At 41.6% G+C, this 11,920-nt stretch overlaps 1 long non-coding RNA gene across 1 annotated transcript; it reads right to left on the bottom strand.

Annotated features, from left to right (window-relative positions):
* Positions 1-9,476: 9,476 nt before the first annotated feature.
* On the bottom strand, positions 9,477-11,917 carry LOC110837725 (uncharacterized). The gene is made up of 4 exons (XR_002545822.2): positions 11,875-11,917; positions 11,492-11,581; positions 10,449-10,580; positions 9,477-9,710 (listed from the first exon to the last, which is right to left on the bottom strand). It is a non-coding gene; the product is annotated as an uncharacterized LOC110837725 (long non-coding RNA).
* Positions 11,918-11,920: the final 3 nt, after the last annotated feature.

The raw sequence follows: 11,920 nt of genomic DNA, 5'->3' as shown, positions 1-11,920 counted from the left end.
ATACATATCTCAGCGTCTACTTCTTGCTACACTCCTACGAATTTATTGAATGCAAAACTGTAGTGCAGGGAGGAAGAGCGCGCGCGCATATTCATATCCTGACTGCTTACGTATGACTTCCCCACCAGTAAAGATTGTTGCGAAATTTTTGGCTCTTCTCGGTGTGAAAACGGGAGACAGTATGGACTACAGACAGGGAGGGCGTGGGTCGATTCTTCCCACTGGAGCGTGAAATGACCTGGATCGTTGCCCAGCGTCCTGTACCACCCTAAACGTACCCCAACGCCCTCACAACTTGCACAAAGTTTTGGTATGAAGCTTCCAAATTCCCTCATACTGAACATTTTGTTACCAGGTTGGAACCGATTTATTGCTGTGCGAGTAAAAAGCAAGATCAGACACATTGCTGCTGTTTTGATGCTTCGAAAAATTTATGGTGCAAATATTCATAAGAAAATTGCTTATTGATGACTCATGTGTTTATATTTATTCCACCTCGTCCCTTGTTCATAATTGGCGTCTTACTTACATCAGGGTGATGGAGTCAAACAGAGCGAGATTTTCGGGGCATGTAGCACGAATTGGGAAATTATAAATACACATAGTATTTACGTTCGGAAACCCGAAGGGAGGCACGGGGTGATAATCTTTAAATGTATCTTAAAGAATTTTTTTAAGTTTGTGGATTTGATACGTCTCGGAACAGAGTCCGGTGTCGGGGACTTGAATTTTTGTATTTTATAAAAGACGTAAAATTTGTTGCTCAGCGAAGCGAATATCAGCTGATGTACTCTGATTGATGCAGTGGTTTGACAGCAGTCGGTTCTAGAGTAGTAATTGGTCTTATGATCTTGTATCAACTCTGCTGGGACTCCATTGCTCTTTTTGGTGTTTAGATTCCGGATTATGGAGTTAAATCAGTTACAGTACTGTTATTGATGATGATGGCTTAGAGTAGCAATCCAATTCGAATAAAGCGAGAAGTGGGGTTAACTCACTGAGTGCATAAGTAAGTGACAATCTTGATGTTTTCTTACATTAATCTTCATTTACAATTTAGTGGCTTCATCTTACTATCAGCTGCAAGCGTGAGACATTTCTCTTAATTAAGTCTTTAGCGTCAATTATCTTGGGACGCTTACACTATCAGTTACTGCCGTAACAGAATTACGCGTCATGTAGTTTTTTCAGTTTCCCCAACCAGGCAGGCCGTGGATGTAATTATCTGATAATATAATGAAGCTGGTGTAATGGAGAACGTGGCCTCACTCCGAGCGTTAATTGCCAATTGCTCATCCTTTGCTGCAGGTAGCTGAGTACGGGCCTGTTGCAGTTCAAGCCGCCTGCGAACGATAGTTTTGACGCGGAAGACCTGACGCTCGTGGTGTTACGCGCGACCATCAAATCGTGAAAATCCATGTCCGTAGCTTCAGTGGCGACTTGGTTTAAAAGATAAAACAAAAAAACCCACTCTAGAAACAACTTTTCGAGATTCTGGACTTCGTTTCTGTAATTTCCTCTTCGATGAAACCTAGGCCCAGTTTTTCTATCGCACTTACTTTCCGAGCTGCGGAAAACACCCTCGGGACACTTTTTTTTAAAGTTTTCGCCCTCACTTGATTTCTTTATGGTCTCAAGAAATAACCATGCCAAGTGTTGTGCAAATCGGTGTATACATTCTCGAGCTATAAGCATATTTCTCAGTTATGTAGGCGAGCTGCAGCTTTAAAGGATTAATAGGAGATGAAATTAATTAATCCCTTAAAATAAAAAAGTAAGGAAGGATAACATGAGTAGGAACAGACACAAATTTTGTGGGGGGAAAAGTAAAATGCACTTGTATTATTTGATGTTTTCACAGCGGTGAGTATGAAGATTTCTGTCTTCTGGGTTGTTACGCTGTGTAGTCTGGTAGATGTTTACCAACGTTTCAGAGGTCATACTGCCTCCGTCATCAGAGTATGAAGATTTCTGTCTTCTGGGTTTTTGCGCTGTGTAGTCTGGTCGATGTTTACCAACGTTTCTGAGGTCATACTGCCTCCGTCATCAGGGCGATGAATATGAAATTTTCTTAATATGTGAATGGAGGAGCAGCGTGTTTTTGTTCCCCGCTCGTGTGGAGTGGTTTAATGTGGCTCAGGATGGGTACACGTGGCCGGCTGTTGTAAACACGATAAGGAAAGGCGGTGAATTTTCTATACCAGCTGGGCAACTATTAACTTCTTACGAGCTCAGCTCCATGCAGTTAACTACTTTTAAGCCACTGCATACGAGGTGCGATCGGAAAGTTTCAAGACTGTGTCAATAGAGGGCGAACCGGATGTAGTACGAGCTTCTGTCGCTAGGGGTTGCGGCCTACATTCATAGTGAATCAGTGTGCCAGCCGGCATCATCGAATTAGCATTTGTTTCTTAGTTACGGGCGTTTTGGTAGTGCATTACACCGACCCTCCTGCGATTTCGGAATGGCGTGTGTATCAAATTTTGCCAAAGACTCGCCAAAACGGCTACGGAAACCTATGAAATGCTAAAGCAAACATTTGGGGAGTCCGCAATGGGTCGTGCACAAACGTTTGTGTGGCATTCACGTTTTAAAAATGGCCGAACCTCTGTCGATGATGACGAGCGTTCTGGACGACCATCTTCGAGCACAACGCCCGAAAATGTTACGAAGATTCGGCAGGCCATTCACGAAGATCGACGTCGTACCATCAACGACTTGTGCGACATTGTTGGGATAGGCTATGGGAGGTTGCGTGAAGATGTGAGACGGAAGCGGCCGGCAAAGTGGCGCAACCACAACTGGCTGCTGCATCATGACAACGCGCCAGCTCACACCGCCCTCAAAGTTCGGCAGTTTTTGGCCTCAAACACCATGGCCGTCATCCCGCACCCTCCTTATTAGCCGGATTTAGCTCCGTGTGACTTCTTCCTCTTCCCAAAGATGAAAATTTAGCTAAAGGGAAGGAGATTTGAGACGATAGAAGAGATTCAGGCAGAATCGCAGATGGTGCTTGACAGGCTGACAAAGAAAGATTTCCAGGGATGCTTCCAGGCTTGGCAGCGGCGCTGGGATCGTTGTGTTTACTCCCAGGGGAACTACTTCGAGCGTGATGGATGAATTTAATACCTGAGATAAGTGTACGGGTTTTTATAGGCGCAGTCTTGAAACTTTCCGATCGCACCTCGTACAAGCATGGCTATTATCTTTGTTGTTAGCGTAATTGTACCGTGATGAAAATGTTTGTGAAACATTGATAATTAATTAAAGGAATCGTGTAAATGTGAGATGAGATGTGACCTAACCATTTCAGCAGCATTGATCTAATCGTACTAATTTAACTAATTTTAGGAGTAAAATACAATAAGTTCTTTATTGTGAATTTTTCTCTACTTGTCTCCTACCTTCCCTTGCTATCTCCCTTTGGGTGATGGCGTGTGACTTCGAATTCCCTTGCAAGAATGGTATAACTCTTTAAGCAACAGACCAATGGATTTTCGTGTTCGTCCATCCGTGTGTCGAAACTCTGATTACGCATGCGCCTTGCGAACAAACTTCGACGGTGTTTGCACGGGCCTCGTGTGCCTATTGTATTTCCATTTTCTATCTATAGTTATGATTGATTTTATGTGCAAGCCTGTAAGTTATATAAAACAACCTACAGTATGGAAGAAAGTGTTTTCCTCAGACGCATTATTCAAACTGAAAGCTACATTTTTCCTATTCTTGGGCATTTACAGCATGGTAGATTCTTAATCCGCCTCTCAAATTGAATTTGCTTCTTTTTCTTCTGAAATACAGGAGGAAAAAGTGTCTCAACAATTATTGCTTTCCAGCGAAGTTAAATTTCCCGATAAACGAAATATAAATCATGAAGAAGAACGGGATGGCTCGTCACTCAGGACTCTGTTAAAAACAGTGGAATTCGCAATTCCGTATCTCATATTCACGATCACTTGAAATCGAACCAACTATCTATCAAACTTCGCCGTCAGACAACGCTCGGTTAGCATAAAATAAAGCAAGTTAGTAAATTTAGATCAATTACCTCGAAAACCACGAGCCTCGTACATTCCAGTCTTTTCTGCCTTCGTTGTCCGGGACAACTTTCGTTTGGAGAAATATTGTTCAAGTTGCGCTGGCGATGCGCCGAGAAAAGCAAGCAACCTGATATCATGTCTGAGGCGCGGGCCTTGTGCCGCTTGGTCACTGACACCGTGGGTTCGAATCCCGCTAAAGCCCTGGATGTGTGTCCGCGTTTTGCCTGGAAACACTGAGGAAATCTCCAAAAGTCCGCAGTCAGATTAGTCAGCCCCCAGGCTGAGATTTTGACCTTGGACCTCCAATACATGAGTGCTGATCAAGCTTGACTGTCATTCGGTAAATTCAGAGATAAATGTTGTAGATTTTTTTATTAAGTACTGAGCACGTTAGCTCGCTGTGGCACATTTGAGTTTTATTCGGGAGGTATTTGGTTCAGATCTCAGTCTGGATAATTTGCAGAGTTTTGTCATAATTTTCTTTGTTCTTCCAGTCAAATGCCAGAACAGTACCATGAAGTCAGTCACACTTTCACGTCTTTATGATATAACTGTTCTTTAAAAAGTCATTTGATTCTGCATGACTATGTGATATTAATTCATCATCAATCATTTATGTACATTTGTCTAGTTACCACGTCAGGCTACTAAGAAACTAGCCATTGTTTGTGATATGAGATTCCTTTCTGGCTATTCACATGTTTTAATTTATGTTGATTCTTTGACCTTAATGTATTTTTAAAAACAGAAATATTTTACAATATTTTAATAAATAACTGTTCCAAACTTTAACAGTAAAAACAAACAATTTGACTGGTACGAATTCTACATACGCAAGTACGCAATACACATACAATAAAAAACTGTTTGCAGATATGACTTGAAGGTTTCGCGGCGACTAGATGCAACAAGATCTTGTCAGGCGACAAGATGGCGCCGTAGTGCAATGTTTCAGAGACGGAGAAATTTGACAGACAGATGACGAACGTCATTTGAAACACCTCGGTTATCTTTGCTGTCAGCAAGGATTAACCCATGCATGACGTAGACCAGGGGTGGCCAACCCGCGGCCCGCGGGCCGCATGTGGCCCGCCTTGAACATTTTTCCGGCCCGCGAGATTCATCACACTTTTACAAAATATATTTATTTTATAAAGGCCAAAGTAGTGAAAACCAATGTATTAAAAAATACAATATTTGTGGATATATAATTTTATATGTGGCCCGCGGAGTTATGATGCATTTCCAAAGTGGCCCGAAAGATCATTTGGATTGGCCACCCCTGACGTAGACGAAGCCCAGCTCAGACCCTTTAAAAGTCGTTCGGCGTGCACGGCCTGCGGCACATAATGAACACAGTTCAGTTCAAACACGGCAATACTTCCAGACAGATGTAACTCCTCTACAACTTTCATTTCTGGTATGTTTCAAAATTATATTTCATTATTTCAATATATTATTTTATTTTCTATTTTATTAATATTCATTTAGTCTTTATATTATTTACATTACAGGCTGATACAAAAACAACAAAAACGTTCGCCCACACTAAAGTCATAATGAGCATGATATACATATACAGAACAACATCGAATATGTTATTAAAATGGAATAAAATCTGGAAAAGAACATCGTTTGATATCTGACAACATCTGATAAAAATGTACGCTAAAATAATATATAGAAATTGTATTTAAGAAATTGTATTTAAGTTATTATTGATTTGAATCTTTATATAATTATATACACCTGACGATAGTTCTTTTAGGAACTGAAACATGTCGTGAAAAATGATGGTCTAATGTAAATCGAATATTTCGATAAAGAACATCATACAATATTTTAAATATTTTAAATGTTAATTATTGTAATATTTTAATATTTAATAAGAATTTATTGTATTTAGACGGACAAGATTTAAATAATATATATTTATTATATCACAATATGACTCAACTTTACCATCACATGAGAAAATATTTATCTATTCAAACATTCGAGGCTCCAAGCAATATTTCTGCTGACTGCTGTACACTTCTACGCAGTTTTGATCAGTAATCACACAATCCGTGTTACCTGAACCTGTTGTCGTTCTTCGTTTTACGTTTCGCCTTTAGCTCCTTAACTCAGAAAACAGTTACGTACTCAAATTTAACTTCGCAGTAGGAAACTTGACAGCTGTGGAAGGTTCATCCTCGCTTACAGTGTTGTGTATGTAGACAAAGCCATTTTACCTCGTGCTGAATAAAGACGCGCTTTTCGTCGGGAACGTCGTTTCTTGAACGGCCGTGCCTGCACCAAATTCTGTGAGCATTTCTTTTATCCCCGCACAGGGCAAATGCGCAGGTCATCGATGCTGCCCTTTTTTAAGTAACCTGTTAGTTGGCCTGTAAACATCACGAATTTGTTCGTTCGTCCAGTGATATCCTGAACTTCCCAATTAGTTTATCCTTCTTGAGTCAAAAAATCGATTATCTACGTATTTCGGGAAGATGGATTTCTGTTCCGGTGTTTTATTCAAAGCAGGCTCAAATCATGAGATGTATAAATATTTCGATACATACTGAAGCGTCTGCCCGCCTCTCACTGCGATCGGCAGAGGTGTTGATAAATGTATGGATGATTTATATTGCTGTGTTATAACACAAGGCAAGTTCAGTCTAAATTTATGCTTGACAAATTTTTCGTAAGCAATATATTCTTTCTTGTAGTGCAATCAAATAAACTGTAATGAAATCCATGAAGGACATAGAAACAAAGGAAGAAAATATGACCTGGCATTCGGAAATTCGCGTGCAACTTGGCGTCCGTGCTTCAAATCATACGTGATGCATCACGCGGTCGTGGCGACAGAGGACGGTTAATGAAGCGTGCAAGGGTTTGTGATGAACATCGATGTTAAATCAGTTCCTTCGGACATTTGTGTCAATCTAAGGTCTGAGGACGTTTCTAAAGCCGACTGTTTTCCGTTTTCAGGAAGGCGAAACGCACTAATTCATGGTACGTACACACGATCGATTTATTTGTTTATTTATTTTACGACGAACGCTTTATAAACGTCTTCAGATATGCAGCAAATATTACAGCGGGTTTCGTGGATGATGCATTGGGAAAGAGGCGGATGATAGATGTCGTGGCCTATTTAAGGCACTGTGCCAGTACACAATCAGATGCGAGTCGAGTTCTGAAATCGATATCTCCCAAATACAAAGCGGGTTTGCTGACCATCCCGTCGCAATTTTCGATGGCATTCTTGCGTGGCGGCGAATGCCCCGTCGAGTCGCACTATCAGATCGCCGCCAGAACAGCGAAATGCGAGAAACGTGAAATCGAACCGTTCGATTGTATTTAATTTCACTTGCGGGCACGGAGACGCCACTCCGGTTGTTCTGGTCGCCGTTTACTGACGAAATCCAATGCGTAATCGAGGCCTTCATAAAACATCGAAATTGGAAGTTGTATCAACTGTTTTAATTGATGTAGTGCCAAATGAGGCTTGGCTAAGATAAATAAAAGCCGTGAATCTGAAAATACACGAGGAGAAGCGCTTGTGGGTAGTGTCAGGGAAGTAGCCAATTAGTGCCCTGGCGTGCAGGAAGTACCTACGTCAGTCAGGATTCGAACAGAGTGCGTCCGGAGTGCAAGTCAAGTCAAACTCCGTCCGAACAAGACTGGAGGTTGACCGACCTCTACAGTTGCGTTGAAGTAAGTTTCTTCTCTAGTTATGTGGGTCACGCGGTTTGCGATGTGCAGGCTGTTTTCTGGTTATGTTTAATTCCGTCAATGAATTCATAGTCCTTCTCTGCAGTGTTGCTGCATTAAGTGTAGTTATCAGCAACGCGAGGATGTGTATCTCGCCTGCAATGCATTTCCAGCCTTTTTTGTTATCATAAAAAATACACGCGTTGCTTTGTGTGCTCCTACCGAATTGTTAAGCTCTACAACTTTGAGGTAAGCCACTGCACACTATAAATTAATTTTTCTTCTACTCTTTGTGGTTTTAAGACTTCGAAGAATATTCGTTATCGAACCAGAGAAATGGGGTACATATCTGCGTAATCTCAGATTGCATTACTCGGAAAATTAATCAGGAATAGCAAATATTACACCTAATGAACAAAGTGTTGTCATTCACTAAAGTTTCGAAACTAGTTCAGACAAGAACGTTTAAATTTTAAATAGTGTGCTTATTTCACACGATACACGAAGTCGGAGAAGTTGTAAATAAAACGTTCATTAACCTCAGATTAGATTAAATGCACATTTCTGCCTGCTAACTGCGCAGATTTCTCTTAGCACTTTTCTGTGCCAAGTGTAAGTTGAGTTCAAATCTCCATAACCGAGTTCGCCATCTGCTATTTAGGCCATGATCATTTTTCTTTTATGAAGTCGCGTCTATAAATATGACAATAAGAGAAGTCCCGTGTTCCTCGCAGGCATAAAATCTGATGCATATGCATTGTACATAAACCATTGACTGTCAAATCGTGCGCCTTGTGTACATGTCCGTGTTTTCCAACCACGCATTTTGTTCGCGCAAAACAACGGATGATGAGCTCTGCAGGAATGGGTAGGAAACAATGGCTTAACAGTGGCCTTTGAGTCGAAATTGTGTTTTGAGGTTGAAACCGGACGTCTGTTCGAAGGCGACTGATGCGTATGAGGTGGAATTATTACCCCTCACTTTGGTGGCTGCGGTGGGTGTAGGGAATTCGAAGCGAAGATATCGTTCCTTCTCTTTTCTGGTCCAGAATACAGGATAAGACATTGGCGTACGAAATTCCGATGTTACTGTGCTGCAGGAAATGTTTGTAGCAGTGTAAACGAACGTCTAATCAGGTATCATTCCGATGAAGCTGAGGACATCATAGACGGGTAGTCAGAATCTGATTTGAATCATACGACGTTGGCATCACAGCGAAAGAGCGACGCGTCTCCAGACTTCTCTGTGGCGCCGCCCCCGAGCAAAATAAAGAACGTAGCCCACACCCTCAAACATAATTTCCTTAAGATCGGTTTTAATATTGTCGTTCCATCAACTTCATCCAAATTCATCAAAATCAATGTCGTTGAACAAATGGCCTCTTCCCATGTGACTGTCCATCAAAATTGTATACTTATTTGTCATCCCCTAATGTCACATTCATAAATTTTGATCATAATAGGTCAATGAAGGCAAGTACGATAGGGAAATATCTATGTACCTATTTGACAGGTCGGATGTAATGCTATGCGTTGTTCTTTGCGGTAACCTGCATAAGAATTCGCTAATAAATTAACATCGCTAGAAGAGAAAAGCAAATTATTAGTTCCATTCAATACCGTTCCGATTAATTAAGCGTGTGGAAGTTCTTATTATGTAAATGGGCATCTTGTGGTGGCAGGACCGGTGTTGAAAACTGTCAAGTTACAACGTTTTGCATGCTAATATTTACGTAGCTTCACAAACCAATTTAATGCTTCAGATGCAACTACAAGAAATACTGAAATGGTCACATCACCGTTTACGAGCGCATAGATTTATACAGATCTTTCCAGAACTGTAGTCAATGTTTGTTGAGGTCATGCCGCAAGGTCAGCTCCTGGTCAATATTCAGGTACGAGTGTTCATCGACGGTGTACGCTGCCGACGTGACATTCAGCAGTGGGTCCTCTGCTGGCGAGGGGTCCCTGAAAGTGCAAACTACTTAATACTGGACAAGCATATACTATGTAAGAGGCATTTTGAAGACTGGTGAATTCGTAAAGATGCCTTTCGTCTAGGTTTTAACACCGTGTGGATATTCACTGACGCTTCAGAGGAACTTACTGTCTTCATCATCAGTGTGGTTTTTGTGGGATCAATAGCTGCAGACTTGTCTGAGGAGATTTAGCGTAGGTTCGGCCTGGAAACTAACAGCAGGAAGGTTTTTTCTGTGAGTCTGCGCTTTCAATGCCGTCCGCAAACGATTTGCTAGTAAACGCTGAGAAAGAACTAAATGATCGACAAATATTTTTTGTCAGTTTGCTTAACTGTCTGTGACAATCACAAAACCACGAGAATTCAAACTCTCAGAGATGCAGAGTGAAATGAATTTTCATCCGGGTACGTGGGAGAACTCTGCAGGACGCAGAATTTACCTCCTTAACTTGTCTCCGGCGCAAGTCCAACTTCAAATTTGCTGTTCTAACTTATTCATTTTTGGCTAAATTTGTCCACATTTTAACCATTCTGTCCTGAGTCACCACGGCAGGATCGTTGGGTCCCAGAAAGATCGGACTCGCTGACAGCGGGTAGTTAAACAGGTACCTCAATTCGTCCTCGTGCGTTGCCCCTAAAGAATTAGTAGAAACGGAGAGGTAATGACATGCTCCTCTCGTTCAGAAGCAAAACACATTTTGGAATAATGATAACTTGATGAAACTTACCCAGGAAATTTTCGACGTTTAGAAACTTCTTTATTCTCCCGAAAGCCCCGCTGAATGAGAACTCATCTGGTGAGGTGGAAACCGATGCCATCTGTTCGACTGCGTCGTTGACATGCTTCACGAACCAAACATCTGTGAAATAAGAACGCGCAATGAGTACAGAGTTAATTTTCTTTGCGACACTGATTCACCTCGATCTTGCACGGAACTCAAGTCTGAGCCAGATACTGGCGATAAAGTGCAAATGTGGTTCCCCGAAACAAAGTGCGAAAGATGGCTGTCTTCTGGGCTGTTGTGCCGTGCGGTCTGGTTGAAGTTTACCGGCGTTTCAGAGGTGCTTGAGCCTCCAACATCAGGTCGGTTGCTCTTCTGACAGGTCGATAAGCGTGTACCACACAGTAGCCCGGAAGAAAGCCGTGTTTAGACTCGCAGAATTGAGAACCTAAAATGTCATTATTTGCGAACAACGAACTTCCAGAAAGACAAAATTCGTACGACGTACGACGTTACGCGTGATTTAGTTCGGGTTCTAAGCTTATTAAGTTTCGATTGTGGTTGTCTGCTTGCTTGTTAGTCACGAAGGGCCGCCATTGCCTTCATGATTCAAGGCGCCACTGCGGTGGCCCCTCGAAACTTGATTAGTCAGTAAATCACTTCCTTTGTTCATCTGACAAGTCTAAGAAAAAGAAAATATATTAAAAAAACTCTGTTATTCTGGGCCTTAATTAAAGCAATTTAATACAAGGAATAATATGTTTTTAATATGTTGGTAACATTCTCACTAAAAGTTTAGTTTTCGTCTCCTTCTGTAACGCAGTATTGAATGTTCAGGTTTTATTAAAGATGAAGCGCTTTTACCAATTTAACAGCTGTTAGCTTCGGAGGAATGAATCTCTTGCGTGGAGATATTTAATGCAGTGACATTACCTCATCGTGTAATTATTTCTTACTTATATCAACGAAACGTAGAAAAGTTTCTTTAGATACATGTAGATCTCCGAAATAAAACTTCCTGATGATATCAGAAATTTCATGCGATTTACTTGTATTTATGGCCACCGGAAAGTCCTCGGGAACAACTCGTTCGAATTCTTTGTCCAGCGAGTCCAGGACGTCTGAGTTTCGTCGCAAGACTGCAAACGAAATCGCATTTCCTGTTAAAAGTGCGTGCGCATTCGTTAAGGCTCTTTTTGCTTCCTCGTCTTGTACCTAAATACGAAAAGAAGCAAAATTTCTCCTCTTCTCTGCTGAGGCCTCTCGTCCGCAGAGACGAGGAGACAGTCGCTCGTTTCTGAGGCTGAGTAAGAATCTCGTACCTGACAAGAAGACGGAGTCCGGAGGTTTCTGACTCGTGCGTTATTAAATAAAAGGCGTCTGGACATCAGTTAATTTAATTGCTGTGTATGTAAGACATGTGACCACTCACAGATCACAGATTTGAATTGAGCGCGCTCTGTTCGCGCTGACATCTC

The sequence above is a fragment of the Zootermopsis nevadensis genome, unplaced genomic scaffold, assembly GCF_977971745.1.
Source record: "Zootermopsis nevadensis isolate Lab colony 2312 unplaced genomic scaffold, Znev_1.0 Znev_ptg000011l, whole genome shotgun sequence".
In the NCBI taxonomy this organism is placed as follows: Eukaryota; Metazoa; Arthropoda; class Insecta; order Blattodea; family Termopsidae; genus Zootermopsis; species Zootermopsis nevadensis.
This window is presented reverse-complemented; position numbering and strand designations above follow the sequence as displayed.